We start from the raw sequence: 7,839 nt of genomic DNA on the forward strand, positions 1-7,839 counted from the left end.
GTACGTTACCATGCGAAGAATGGCAAGAGAAAAGCATGCTACGGACAGCAAACTCGATCTAAAAGTAACTTGTACGCTTCTATTTAGTTCCTTTTGATCTTTCAACCTTCTATTGGGACACATAATCACATGAATGCATTGCACTAGACGTCCTTCACTGTCTTCCAAATCCGCATCCAGTGCCACACACGAGCTGAGAGGAAAGACTGTTTTTCTGTCAAATCAGCATGGCGATGTCGACATCAATCATCTAGATGCTACCTCTTGTTGTTGCTCCAAATTAGAAAGTACTATCTCCAAATCAGAAAGTACTCGCTCCGTTATTAAGCCGTTTCAGCGTTTTTATATATAGTTTTTTATATAGCTCGATATAAGTATATATCTAGATATATACTAAAAACTATGTATTAAAAAATTTAAAATGATCTATAATTAGAAACGGAGGATAGAACCCATGCAATAGCTATGTTATTGATTTTTTCTTCTAATTGATGGATAGATCATACGTCGTCTTTAATTTTCACCTTGGACACTACAACTTGCGTTCATGGTCCCCAAACTTCTACTAGGTATGCGCCGGAGGGGCCAGGACGGGGGTACGAGACATTTAACTTTATGAAGGAGACGCGATGATTGTTCGGCAATCTTGTATATATGCTAATTATGTATGGTAGGGCAACCAACCATGTGCATTGCATGTCCTCGAAAAACATTAAAAAGAGCTAACGTGTTACGCCGTGTAAACAAAATAGCCTCATATCCTGAACACTAGTCATCCAAAAGGGAAGGAGCATGGGATCACATGACAATAATGAGCTATCAAAAAAGCCGCGTATATAATAACATACCTCCTGGCCGGCTAGCAGTTCACCCCGAACACCTTTAGCTATGGCTAAAGCCAATTCAGCGAAGATGTTGAGTAGCATACTTGTGATCGGCGGGACGGGGATGATCGGGCAGCACCTCGTGACGGCGAGCCTTGACGCCGGCCACCCAACGGCCGTGCTCGTCCGTCCTGCGACCGCCGACGCCGACGCCGGCAAGGCAAAGCTCATCGAGGCTTTCCAAAGCTGTGGCGCCAGACTTGTATATGTAAGTCTCGAACAGATTGTCAGCTAGCTTGATATTGTCATCAGTTTCTGCGTACTTATTACTATATGCGGCAGGGGGACATCAATGAGCACGAAGGATCAAACTACCAGTAAACAAATTCTAGGAACATAAAAAATAGGATCCGAATAACTGACATATGTTACATATTTAGAAAAATACTGGCACCCTATTCATATTTTTTATTTGAAATGAACTACTTATAAATTTTTTAGTCTAAACTTGAATATATTTAATTTTTATAAAATGAAATACCACCTTTGAAACCATCCAAAATATCGGTGTTTTACCGCCAAGCTCACCGAGGGATACCCTCGAAATGGTAGATTGTAGGCAGGGTGTCGCCGAGATCTGAAACTCGAAAATGGAAGGAACGTGAAACTTTAGACAGGTTCGCCGCGCCGCAATATGAGTAATACCTTACATCCTGTGTAGTGGTTTGTATTGCCTTAGATTGAAGATGTTTTGGAGGGGGTCCCTACCCGCCCTTTTATTGTATGGGGATAGGGTTACATTGAGATCCTAGCAAGATATAAGCTCAAGAGTCCTACCCGAGTATTATTTGGGTAGTTTCCTTCTGTTCCGACTAGTCTTACTCCTGTACGAGTAGTTACAACTGTGTAGAGTGTGGGCCATGTTTCGTTCCTTATCCCAGAATATGTATGCCATGTGCGCAGTCCCGTGGCCCCAGATCTGATAAGCCCCTGAGCTCTTCGTAGTCGAGTACTTTTGAAGGCATCTTCCAGTTCTCCCGAACTCCACCTTGAAGGTATGTTCCGAGTATTTCCTTGGCTACTTCAAGGCTGTGTGGTGCTCACGCTCCGAGTAGTTTTCAAGTCTTCTTTTATATGGGGTGCAAATCTCGCACTCCATATGGAGTAGCCCCGAACCTTAGGTTGAATTAAAGAATCAGGCTGAGGGTCAAATTAGTTTTGAATCTTCCCATCTTTATCTTCCAAATGAATTTGAAAACTAAACCATTGATAACACGTGTCCTGCAGTCTCCGAGCCTTGAATCGAAATTCTCAGGTTTGGAAACCTGGAAAAATGATCCAAAAAGTCATGGCATGCATTGTGTAATGAATTAAAAGTTTGAATTGATGGTTAAAATAGGAAAATTGGCTCAAAAATTTAAAAATCCCTTTTTTATTACATCTCCGAAAAAATGGTTAAACAAACAACTTCCCCAAAGAGATTCTAAATTACCGCTCAAAACAAATCTTATCCCGAGATGAACTCTTCAACTTCTGCGCAGTGATACGCCAAGTTATTTCCTGCGCCCTGCCCCAAGCATGGGAGTTAGATAAGCCGCCGAAAGCACGCTGAGTGTCCTATTGCGCCCAGCCCCCGAGCACAAAAGCTAGACGAGCCGCTAAAGATACACCGAGTGCCTTGTCGTGTCCAGCCCCTAAGCATGGGAGCTAGACAAGCCACCGAAGGTATGCCGAGTAGCGTAGGTACCGGCCGAATAAGAGGAGATATGCCACATGGTTGAGCTGGCCAGCCGCCGAGCCTGGGGATTGGCCGAGTCGCCGTTAGCACGCCGAGTGGTATGTGCCGACGAAGTGATGGCCAAGTAAGGAGGCTCTCGGGAGAAAACCTCACCCTGCGGAATGGTCCATGTCTAATCCCCTGCAAGGTAAACATAAGAATATGTTATAACTGATATATATGATATCGAGTCGGGAGCGAATCCCAGCACTATAAAATGCATGTATAATTTTTCGCGTCTTCCTCTTGCTAGGTCACATAGTTTCCCCGGGTGGATAGGTAGCCTATTACGTTTAAGCACCTGATCCCTGATAGCCGTAGCCTATAGCGCAGGGAGCAGGGCTATATGCACATGTAGGAACATAGACGTATAGAAGAGTCGAGGTCTCATGGATTAAAGAGTATGCTACTTAGGTATTTTAGCGACCGTTATAAGAAAACTAAGCATTCGGTGCTGCGTGGAAAAAGAGAACACTCGTGGAGCGCATATGATACACCCGTTAGGTGTAGGCCTGACTACAAGCCCGAAGCTGCATGAGTAGTCAGTAACACAATTATGGTGTGACTGTGGAGGCACATGGTTAATATGCAGAGATATAAAAGATATTTAGAAAAATATTAAAGCATGACTTAAGTTGATTTATGGGCGATTTGTTGATGAAGCTGTAGCACTCGTCGATGGAGCCGTGACAGATGAAGCCCAACTAGTCGGAGTCGATTCCGACTAGTTATTGACGGTGTAAACCCGCTCCCGACTAGTTTTGTAGTCGAGACGAGCAGTGGAAGCAGTCATAGCTTGTTTCTTGCTGGTAGCTCTCTTGGTGTGTGAGTAGCAATTTGCTCCCAATTTACAAACCTCCAGGAGATGCGTTGGAACAGCGTTGACTGCTACTTGATTTTAATACTTCGGAATCCCTTCAGCGATACAGGCATAGCAGAATAATCCTTCTGGTCTTGAGCGGTGTGAAACAACGGTATAATATTCAAGTGACCCTCATCGCTGCGGACTCAGCAATAGCGCAATCCAGTGCCTTGCTTCTGTTTCGGACTCGAAAGTCGAAATCGATGCCGGATTTTCGCTTGACGTGACAGGAGATGCATTTGTTGACGAGTACTGATCCGTTGCGAATTGCACCGAACTGAGGATATACACCATCGTTCTATCTCGAGAAGAATACGGAGTTGATTCCGTCTTGAATTTTGATGCCGAAACACGGCGAGTTGCTGATTAGCCGTCGCCTGACAACAACCGCGCCGCGCCACCGAGTAGATTAATTTTTAAGATGTGGTCCTTCAAGATCGTCAAGGGATGTGTGAAGAACACTCCTCTGGTGTGATACGTTTTGGTATTTTACCATCAAACCCACCGAGGATATTTCCAGGTAGTAGACTGTAGGTAGTGTGTCGTCGAGATCTGGAACTCGAAGGTGCAACAAACATGAAACTTTAGACCGAACATGAAACTTTAGACAGGTTCGGACCGCGGTATACGTAATACCTTACATCCTGTGTGGTGGTTTGTATTGCATTAGATTGATGATATTTTGGAGGGGGTCCCTACCTGCTCTTATATAGTTTGGGGGGATAGGATTATATGGAGATCCTAGCCAGATACGAGCTCAGGAGTCAGACCCGAGTACTACTCGGTAGTTTTTTCTTCTGTTCCGACCAGTCCTACTCTTGTACGAGCAGTTACAACTGGTGTGGGTGTGGATCATGTCTCATCCCTTATTCTAGAATATATACGCCATATGAGCAGTCCCGTAGACCCGGGTCTGACACAAAGGGCTAAATTTGTCTGATTTTGACAATTGAATGGCCTCCATTATCCTATACGTAAAGGTTGAAAATCGAATAGCTTAAGGGTGTAAACTGGACCTTTTTCCCAAGTAAAATGATTATTTGGCAAGAAAAGTCAGTGAGGAGAAAGAGAAGAAATTTGGCATCAAGCATGAAACCAGCTCGTCGTGAGAATTAGGGAAGGGAGGTAGGGAGAGCAAACGAGAAAGAAGATACTATGTGATTGGTTGATAATTTCTTTTAAAGAAACTTTTCGTTGCATTGAGAATACAGTTTTTGTGTGTATCATTATCTACTACTACATGGCATGCCAAGTATACATGCAAACTACTCGGGTAGTGTCATGATTGGCCTACGCATGGATCAGGCTTAGTTGACAATATTTCAACTTTTGCGAGTGGTTAGTAGTATTTCATTGGAAATTACGCCCACAACATTATTACTTGTTGAGTAATTTGAAATGTCATAATGGGAACCATCACAAAAAGGTTTCTTCATCGTTCCGTATGTGCAGCACTGATTCCATCAATAGGGCCAAACTTAAAGAAGCCAAAACTATCCATATCACATAGTACCCAGATACTATGACAGAAGTAAAGAAGACGAAAATACTCGAGGTTCAGCTTTCTTACTTTGGTCCACTAGTAGGCGGTTCCACGATAGCATTGTTTGCAACGGCAAGTATTTTACTCTCCTGCCCTGTTCGTCTGGCTGATTAATTACAGCATAGTTCATTGGTAAGTCATATTTGTGGATCTTTGACATCAGGTTTCGATTCCCATATGTGCCAATGTTTTTGCTCTTTTTTCAGTTTTAGACCTCTTTGCTCTATGTGCGGCAAATTTTTCCCAATTTTTCAAATTTAAAACATCCCTGCCCTCATACTGATCCATGATGAAATTTATAGAACGTCATTAGTTAATAGGCCGAATTGTGACGAATTTAATAAAACGTCACTATATCGTGGGCTTGATATCCAATGTACAAATCCATGATAAACAATTGATAATCATCACTGATTATGTATGGTTAGTGATATTTTTTGAAAATATCACTGAAAATCCGTCATAGATTAACATACTCTTTGTAGTGCATTATTGTCACCTAATGAATGTGGAACGTGAAGAAAACGTAGCAAGCGAAAAAAAGGCCAAGGAGTGACAGAATAGAGCGTGGACATATGAGTAGAATTGGTTGGACCTATTAGTCCCCCAAAGTTTTATCACTTCACCTTTTACGAGCAAAGACTTGGACCATTAAAAAACTAATCTTATTAAGTGAAGAAATACCTAAACCGATATGAATTAGGAGCAAATTTAACACATGTTTAATTGTATGGAAAATAAGAGCCATGCATTTTCGGTTTATTTTACCCCCTAATCCTATATGAGTGGTTGAAATGTTGGAGTTCCCTAAGACTCTGAACCTGAAGAAAGCAGTTGTTGCCCTAGACTGTCCAAATAATCCGTGCGGTTAGGGTGTACAAGCCTGCATTTATAGGGCAGAGCGTATGCCCATGCATATGTCATATATGCGCTTTCGTTTATACTGTGTTTCAAAAAAATAAAAAAAATAAAGCAGTTATATATATAGGCTTGTCAAGGAATTGATTTTTAATTTAGAGCTAACTGTTATTTGTAATGGTGCATAGTCTCTAGTTGCTGACACCTCCCAATACCTTGGGAAAACTATAAAAGTTCTTCTCAGGTACACCGCTGATTGAAACACACCTTAATAATTCTGGATAAAAACATACAGCGGTTTCTACCGTCTGAATATGGCTGTGACGTGGAGCTAGCGGAGCAAATGCTGGAGCCTGCAAGGAGCATTTTAGGGGCCAAACGTCGAGTTCGTGAAGCTGTCAGAGCTGCAGGGATCCCTCACACCATCATCTCTAGCAACTGGTTTCAAGGGTTCTTGCTGCCAAGGGCCGGAAACCCGGAAGCAAACGGTCCTCCGGACAACAGTGTAACTATCTTCGGTGACGGAAAACTACAAGGTAGGATATTCATGTAACAATAATGTTACCTCGTAAGCATAAAAACTAGCATGCGATTCATTATGAGGTATGTTACAGAATTAATTATTTAATTTGTTTCATTACTTCGTTCATCACACCTTATATATATATATATATGTACAATTTCCAGTATTCTTAGTAAACGAGAAGGATATAGCCGCGGTGGCTATGAAAGCCATGGAAGACCCACGCACACTTAACAAGGTACTACATTTGCGGCCTTAGGAGAATCTATATTCTCTGGACAAGCTTATCTCACTTTGTGAGAACAAAATTGGCAAGACCCTTAAGAAAATCTATGTTCGTGAAGAAGAGCTCGTGAAGAAAGTACAAGGTACAGGCAGATCTACTCCTATATATATGCTACAGAGAAATTCAACTCTAGAGTATGTAGTACATCGTTATTAGACTACGGCTAGAGTACGTGTGTCACTTGACACATCTCTAGAAATTGTATAGGAAATTACGTGCCGCAGTAGAACAAATATACCTTTTTATCCTCAAAATGTTAGTTAGAACGAAATAAACATCCTCCTTAAGATAAAATATGCCACATATACGAATATATGTTTAGGTACGAGCTGAGATAAAGATTCAATCTGAAACCTTGATACAGTACGTTTGGTTAGCGCACAACTCATAAACTCATCACCACCTCTCAAGTCTCAAGAGTGATTTCTCTTTCATACCATTATACCAATAAGCAAATTGTAACTATGAAAACTCAAATGACGGCACCACGATAAGTGCCGCCCTCCTCAATGAATCACAAGTAGTGTTGCCTTAAGACAAACTGAATCCTCCGTACTCCTCCAAAAATCGATGTAATCACAATGAATTTCTGGTGTGTGCACGCAGAGTCCCCATTCCCTCTGAATTTTCAACTTGCCGTGGTACGCGCGATGCTCGTGGCCGGGGAAGCAAAGTTGACTGAGAAAACCACCACCAACGGCGCATCGTCTGGTGAGAGGGTGGAGGCCACAGAACTGTACCCGACATGAACTACGTGACTGTGGAGCAGTACCTGGACAGTCTGCCATGATGGCCCGATGGGCCATATCCCATGTGTGCCGGTGCAAACTTGCGCTAGGCATCCCCACTCCTTGTTGTAATGTTTGGACCACTTCTTCCGTGGTTGCATGACTCCCACACCATGAATCCGTTTGGATAGGCTAAAATAAGAGAGCTAAGTTTAGCCTAGATGTGTAAATAGGCTAAACATGAGCTAATCATGGGCTAATTAGAGCTAATGGATTCTAATCATCAATTAGCCCTTATCTATGAAATTAGTTTAATAATTATCCCATATTTAGTCCTCATATTTGACATCCAATTATGAGGGCTAAAGTTTAACGCTGACATCCAAATGGGACCTATACAACTATATGTTTCATGCTTGTGTTCTGAATCATGGAAAA

The 7,839-nt window shown here is 42.2% G+C and overlaps 1 pseudogene; it reads left to right on the forward strand.

Annotated features, from left to right (window-relative positions):
- Window positions 1-764: 764 nt before the first annotated feature.
- On the forward strand, window positions 765-7,422 carry LOC112892557 (annotated as a pseudogene).
- Window positions 7,423-7,839: the final 417 nt, after the last annotated feature.

Source organism: Panicum hallii, chromosome 5 (assembly GCF_002211085.1).
Source record: "Panicum hallii strain FIL2 chromosome 5, PHallii_v3.1, whole genome shotgun sequence".
Taxonomy (NCBI): domain Eukaryota; kingdom Viridiplantae; phylum Streptophyta; class Magnoliopsida; order Poales; family Poaceae; genus Panicum; species Panicum hallii.